Below are 8351 nucleotides of genomic sequence, written 5' to 3' on the forward strand. Positions count from 1 at the left end.
ATCTAGGCGCATCGCCACCCCTTGTTTCGAAGGTTTCTTCCGGGTAAGCATCATGCTGCCTAGATCGCATCTTGCAATCTAGGCAGTATACTTTTATTCGTTGTTCATGCGTTGCTCGTGCTGAAGCCTTGTTGATGGCGAGCAGCGTAGTTATCGTAGATGTGCTAGGGTTAGCATTGATTTACCTTTATACATGCTTTGATCCATGCTATCCTTAGACATCTAGCCGCCTTTACACCTATCTTAGGTGTAAGGGCGGCACCTTGCTTGATCCGTGTTTAGTAGATCCGATCTGTTATGATTGCTCCTTGTTCTTCAAGGATTAGTTTAATATCTGCATAGTTAGGCCTTGCAAACGGGTTGAAGGATCCAGTAGCACGTAGGGTGTAGTTTGCTAGCCCTAGATAAGATGTTCCGGGAACCAACTCCATGTTGGTTTTTCAGGCCTTATCTAGGGCTGGTTTATTATCATCTTACGTGGCTGCCAGGCTCAATCACGTGTAGGATGTTCCGATTATGCGGTGAAAACCCTAAATCGTCGTAGGTCGTTTTAGCTTCATATTGATCAAGCAGGACCACTGATACGTCTCCAACGTATCTATAATTTCTGATGTTCCATGCTTGTTTTATGACAATACCGACATGTTTTGTTCACACTTTATGTCATTATTATGCGTTTTCCGGAACTAACCTATTGACGAGATGCCGAAAGGCGATTCGCTGTTTTTCTGCTGTTTTTGGTTCTAGAAAGGCTGTTCGGGCAATATTCTCGGAATTGGACGAAATCAACGCCAAACCTCCTATTTTTCCCGGAAGGCTCCAGAACACCGAAGGAGAGTCGGAGGAGAGCCAGGGGGCCCCACACCATAGGGCCGCGCGGGCCAGGGTCTGGCCGCGCCGGCCTAGGGTGAGGCCACCCTGTCAGCCTCCTGCGCCGCCTCTTCGCCTATAAAACCGCTTTCGACCTAAAAACGCAGTACCAATAGACGAAACTCCGTAAAGACTCAGGGCGCCGCCACCGTCGCGAAACTCCAATTCGGGGACAGAACTGCATTCGTACCCTGCCGGGACGGGGAATTGCCCCCGGAGCCATCTCCACCGCCGTCTTCACCGCCATCTTCACCGCCATCGTTGCCTCCATGATGAGGAGGGAGTAATCCACCCCCGAGGCTGAGGGCTCCGCTGTAGCTATGTGGTTTATCTCTCTCCCATGTACCTCAATACAATAATCTCATGAGCTGCTTTACATGATTGAGATTCATATGAGTTTTGTATCACAATTCATCTATGTGCTACTCTAGTGATGTTATTAAAGTAGTCTATTCCTCCTCCATGATGTAATGTTGGCAGTGTGTGCATCATGAAGTACTTGGTTTATGCTATGATTGTGATCTCTTGTAGATTATGAAGTTAACTATTACTATGATGGTATTGATGCGATCTATTCCTCCTTTCATAGTGTGAAGGTTATGGTGTGCACGCTATGTTAGTACTTGGTTTAGTTGCGTTGATCTATCTTACACTCTAAGGTTATTTAAATATGAACATTGAATTGTGGAGCTTGTTAACTCCGGCATTGAGGGTTCTTGTAATCCTACGCAATGTGTTCATCATCCAACAAGAGGGTGTAGAGTATGCATTTATCTATTCTGTTATGTGATCAATGTTGAGAGTGTCCACTAGTGAAAGTATGATCCCTAGGCCTTGTTCCTAAATACTGCTACCACTGCTTGTTTCTTGTTTCTTGTGTTACTACCGCTGCGTTACTACTGCTTGTTTCTTGTCTGGGCAAAGCACTTTTACGGTGTCGTTGCCACTTTGCTCATATATATTCATACCACCTGTATTTCACTATCTCTTCGCCGAACTAGTGCACCTATTAGGTGTGTTGGGGACACAAGAGACTTCTTGCTTTGTGGTTGCAGGGTTGCATGAGAGGGATATCTTTGACCTCTTCCTCCCTGAGTTCGATAAACCTTGGGTGATCCACTTAAGGGAAACTTGCTGCTGTTCTACAAACCTCTGCTCTTGGAGGCCCAACACTGTCTACAAGAATAGAAGCACCCGTAGACATCAAGCTATTTTCTGGCGCCGTTGCCGGGGAGGAAAGGTAAAAGGTACTCACACTCCGGATCTCGGCTACTAAGCTATTTTCGCCGCTGTAAGTACTCGAAGCTATTTCCTTTAGATCCTGCAATTGCATCTTTTTGTTTCTTGTTTACACTAGTTAGGCATAATGGAAAACAACAAAAAAATTGGTGAGCTTTTTAATCTTTTTCCTGATTTAGAATTGTTTGATGCGAAAATTAAAAAACCTATGGAACCTTATTTGCATGCTAGTAGCGATGTTATTAGTATGAATGCAATTACTGCTAATGCTACGGAGAAGTCTAAGCTTGGGGAAGCTAGTTTTTGTGATCTTTTTAGCTTCCCATCTTTAGGGGAGAAAATTTGCTCTGATAATACTTTATCTCCAATATGCAATAACTCTAATGATGCTTGTGATATTTTAAATGCACCTACTGAAAGTATTCCGTATAAAATACCTATGAAAATTATTGAACGTGTTATGGATAACCACTATAAAGGGGATGGAACTGTCCATCCTAGAGATCATTTACTGTTTTTGCATGAATTATGCGGGTTATTCAAGTGTGCAGGTATCTCTATGGATGAAGTGAGGAAGAAGCTATTCTCTGCTTTATTTGTCACGGTAAAGCGGCGCATTGGTATAAATTGTTGGAGAATAGTCATTCTCTTGGTTGGGAAGAAATTGCATCCCTCTTTTATTCTAAATTTTATCCTCCTCATGAAGTGCATATTGATAGGAATTATATTTATAACTTTTATCCTCGTGATGGAGAGAGTATTTCTCAAGCGTGGGGGAGATTGAAGTCGCTAATGCTCAAATGTCCCATTCATGAGCTCCCCCGTAATGTTATTGTTAACAATTTTTATGCGAGACTTTCAGGACAACACAAGGACTATCTGGATGCCTGTTCGGAAGGATCTTTCACAAGCAAAGAGGTTGAAGCTAGGTGGGATCTTCTTGATCGGATTAAGGAAAACGCTGAAGGATGGGAGAACAATGAAGGTAAAGAGTCAGGTATAAATTATGATTATGAATGCATTGAAGCTTTTATGGATACCGATAAATTTCGAAATATGAGTGCTACTTATGGTCTTGACTCTCAAGTTGCTGCAAATCTTTATAAATCCTTTGCTTCTCATTTTGAATTGCCTAAGAAGAATTTTGATAAGTATCATGAACCCTTTAAAGAGGCTTGCATGAAGAATGAAATTGTTGTTAATTATTGCAATAAGCATGCTCAAACTCCTAAGAATGCTATTTCCTATAAGCATGTTAATTTTTGTGGAATACATAGACCTTGTGGAATTAATCAAATCAAAGATGAATATTGTATCCATCATGCTAATGAAAAAACTAGAAAGTGGTTTAGGGCTCTAGATGATCTTGGTAAAAAAGTTTGTGCCCTCTATCCTTTTATTTGTGAAGTTTGCCATGAAGTGGGTCATTTTAATTTTCAATGCTCCTCCAATGATAATTTGAACCCAATGAGTGCTGCAGATTTGTATTGTGATGATGAAATTACTCCTAATCAGCATGATGAACTTACTTTATTTTTGGGGTGTGAAGAACTGTCGAGAAAAATCTCTTTGTTACATATGAGTGATCTTGATATTGATGATGTCCTGCATGGGTGTTTTTCTTATTGCATTGATAATAGCCATACAAATACTTACATACAAAATATTTTAGAAGATGACACCTTGCCAAAATATGATAGGACCGATGTGTGTTTTCAACTAATTAATGAAAAGGAGGGATCCTCCCAAGTTTCTTCTGTTGTTTCTGAAAGTAAATCAGGTTATGCGGACAAGCCACCCTTCAAGCCTTTTCCTCCTAAAGAAGGGAACGAGGAGAAGGGAAAGAAGAAGAAGAAGGGAATGAAGAAGAAGAAGAAGAAGAAGAAGAAGGAGAATAAAAAGAAAGAGGTAACGGCGTATCCCCGCGTGAATGAGATAACGCTAGGTAACCGTAAGTATGTTGCTCCTAATGATTATTGTGATAATGAATCTGAATACGATGATCTTCCTATGCCCTTTACATACATTAGCGATCATGATTTGAATGAGCACACTACTTTTGATATTACAAATCTCTGGGAAACTAATTCTGAAGATGATAATAATTGCCATAGTGTCAGTGCTATCCATGCTTCCTCCCATAATGATATAGAAAGCTCTAAGCTTGGGGAAGAGGTGTTTGAAAATCCTTTTGCTACTGGTCATTGTGTTCTTGATACATCTCCTTCTAATAACAATGATGGTGTGGACACAGATAAACCGACTGTGAAAGATAACTATTCTATTTCTTATGATGACACTGTGCCTCCGATCTTTGATGATTATTATAAAGAATGCTATGATATAGGTTATAACTATCCTTATGAAACTTGTCATAGTCATGATTGGATTACCAAAAACAATTCTTTTAATATGCAACTTGTTTACCATGTTCAAATTCTTGATAATAATCTTGCTCCAATTACTATTAATGAGAATAACTCTTCTTATGCTAAATTTAATGATACTTCTATGCATATGAACCATGATAAGAATGTTTTAAGTGATGGGTATATTGTGGATTTCATCAATGATGCTACTGAAAGTTATTATGAGAGAGGGAAATATGGTCGTATGCATCTTAATAATATTAAGTTTCCCCTCTTTATGTTGAGAATCTTGAAGTTACTCGTGTTTTATCCTCTTATGCTTGTCACTTTGTTCTTCATGAATTCATTTGTGTACAAGATTCCTCTTCATAGGAAGCATGTTAGACTTAAATTTATTTTGAATTTGCCTCTTGAAGCTCTCTTTTGCTTCAAATACTATTTCCCGCGAATGGATTATTAAAACTGCTGAGCCCATCTTAATGGCTATAAAGAAAGAACTTCTTGGGAGATAACCCATGTGTTATTTTGCTACAGTACTTTGTTTTTATTTTGTGTCTTGGAAGTTGTTTACTACTGTAGCAACCTCTCCTTATCTTAGTTTTGTGTTTGGTTGTGCCAAGTGAAGCCTCTAATCGAAGGTTGATACTAGATTTGGATTTCTGCGCAGAAACAGATTTCTATCTGTCACGAATCTGGGCTGTTTTCTCTGTACAAAAATCAGAAAAATATGCCAATTTACGTTCGTGTTCCTCAGATATGTACGCAACTTTCATTAGTTTTGAGTTTTCTGATTTGAGCAACGGAAGTATTTATTAAAAATTTGTCTTTACGGACTGTTCTGTTTTGACAGATTCTGCATTTTATTTCGCATTGCCTCTTTTGCTATGTGGGATGGATTTCTTTGTTCCATTAAACTCCAGTAGCTTTGGGCAATGTCCAAAAGTGTTAAGAATGATTGTGTCACCTCTGAACATGTGAGTTTTTGATTATGTACTAACCCCTCTAATGAAGTTTATGAGAAGTTTGGTGTGAAGGAAGTTTTCAAGGGTCAAGAGAGGAGGATGATATACTATGATCAAGAAGAGTGAAAGCTCTAAGCTTGGGGATGCCCCGGTGGTTCACCCCTGCATATTTCAAGAAGACTCAAGCATCTAAGCTTGGGGATGCCCTAGGCATCCCCTTCTTCATCGACAAATTATCAGGTTCCTTCTCTTGAAACTATATTTTTATTCGGTCACATCTTATGTACTTTACTTGGAGCGTCTGTATGTTCTTGTTTTTTGTTAGAATAAATACTTGTGTGGGAGAGAGACACGCTCCGCTGGTTCGTATGAACACATGTGTTCTTAGCTTTTAATGTTCATGGCGAAGGTTGAAACTGCTTCGTTAATTGTTATATGGTTGGAAACGGAAAATGCTACATGTAGTAATTGGTATGATGTCTTGAATAACTTGATACTTGGCAATTGTTGTGCTCTTGTTTAAGCTCTTGCATCATATACTTTGCACCTATTAGTGAAGAAATACATAGAGCTTGTTAAAATTTGGTTTGCATGAGTGGTTTCTTTAGAGTCTAGATATTTTCTAGTGAGGTGTTTGAACAACAAGGAAGACGATGTATAGTCTTATAATGCTTGTAATATGTCTTTTATGTAAGTTTTGATGTACTAGTTCATGCTTGTGTTTGCTCCAAACAACTTTGCTAGCCTAAACCTTGTATCGAGAGGGAATACTTCTCATGCATCCAAATCCTTGAGTCAAACAACACTATGCCATTTGTGTCCACCATACCTACCTACTACATGGTATTTCCTGCCATTCCAAAGTAAATTGCTTGAGTGCTACCTTTAAACAATTCAAAATTTGTCACCTCTGATTTGTGTCAATGTTTTATAGCTCATGAGGAAGTATGTGGTGTTTATCTTTCAATCTTGTTGGGCAACTTTCACCAATGGACTAGTGGCTTCATCCGCTTATCCAATAATTTTGCAAAAAGAGCTGGCAATGGGATTCCCAGTCCCAAATTAATTAACAAAAATAGACACTCCTCCGTGGTATGTGATTGTTGGACGGCACCCGAAGGATTCGGTTAGCCATGGCTTGTGTAAGCAAAGGTTGGGAGGAGTGTCATCATAATAAAACTAAAATAAAAAGGCACTCCTTCATGGTATGAGATTGTTGGCAGGCACCCGAGGATTCGGTTAGCCATGGTTTGTGAAAGAAAGGTTGGAAGGAGTGCCATTCAAAAATAAAATAAAATGGGAGCCGCTCTTTGAAGGTTTGTCTGGCAAGGGGGTTAGAGTACCCGCTACCATTCGTTGACAACAACATACACCTCTCAAAACTTTATTTTTATGCTCTCTTTATGTTTTCAAAATAAAAGCTCTAGCACAAATATAGCAATCGATGCTTTCCTCTTTGAAGGACCATTCTTTTACTTTTATTGTTGAGTCAGTTCACCTATTTCTCTCCATCTCAAGAAGCAAACACTTGTGTGAACTGTGCATTGATTCCTACATACTTGCATATTGCACTTGTTATATTGCTTTGCATTGACAACTATCCATGAGATATACATGTTACAAGTTGAAAGCAACCGCTGAAACTTAATCTTCCATTGTGTTGCTTCAATACCTTTACTAAGAATTTATTGCTTTATGAGTAACTCTTATGCAAGACTTATTGGTGCTTGTCTTGAAAGTACTATTCATGAAAAGTCTTTGCTATATGATTCAATTGTTTACTCATTGCATTTACATTGTTTCGAATCGCTGCATTCATCTCATATGCTTTACAATAGTATGATTAAGATTATGTTGGTAGCATGTCACCTCAGAAATTATCTTTTATCGTTTACCTACTCGGGACGAGCAGGAACTAAGCTTGGGGATGCTGATACGTCTCCAACGTATCTATAATTTCTGATGTTCCATGCTTGTTTTATGACAATACCGACATGTTTTGTTCACACTTTATGTCATTATTATGCGTTTTCCGGAACTAACCTATTGACGAGATGCCGAAAGGCCGATTCTTTGTTTTCTGCTGTTTTTGGTTCCAGAAAGGCTGTTCGGGCAATATTCTCGGAATTGGACGAAATCAACGCCAAACCTCCTATTTTTCCCGGAAGGCTCCAGAACACCGAAGGAGAGTCGGAGGAGAGCCAGGGGGGCCCCACACCATAGGGCCGTGCGGGCCAGGGTCTGGCCGCGCCGGCCTAGGGTGAGGCCACCCTGTCAGCCCTCCTGCGCCGCCTCTTCGCCTATAAAACCCCTTTCGACCTAAAAACGCAGTACCAATTGACGAAACTCCAGAAAGACTCCAGGGGCGCCGCCACCGTCGCGAAACTCCAATTCAGGGGACAGAACTCTGTTCCGGTACCCTGCCGGGACGGGGAATTGCCCCCGGAGCCATCTCCACCGCCGTCTTCACCGCCATCTTCACCGCCATCGTTGCCTCCATGATGAGGAGGGAGTAATCCACCCCCGAGGCTGAGGGCTCCGCTGTAGCTATGTGGTTCATCTCTCTCCCATGTACCTCAATACAATAATCTCATGAGCTGCTTTACATGATTGAGATTCATATGAGTTTTGTATCACAATTCATCTATGTGCTACTCTAGTGATGTTATTAAAGTAGTCTATTCCTCCTCCATGATGTAATGTTGGCAGTGTGTGCATCATGAAGTACTTGGTTTATGCTATGATTGTGATCTCTTGTAGATTATGAAGTTAACTATTACTATGATGGTATTGATGCGATCTATTCCTCCTTTCATAGTGTGAAGGTTACGGTGTGCACGCTATGTTAGTACTTGGTTTAGTTGCATTGATTTATCTTACACTCTAAGGTTATTTAAATATGAACATTGAA

This window comes from Lolium perenne, chromosome 1 (assembly GCF_019359855.2).
Source record: "Lolium perenne isolate Kyuss_39 chromosome 1, Kyuss_2.0, whole genome shotgun sequence".
Taxonomy (NCBI): domain Eukaryota; kingdom Viridiplantae; phylum Streptophyta; class Magnoliopsida; order Poales; family Poaceae; genus Lolium; species Lolium perenne.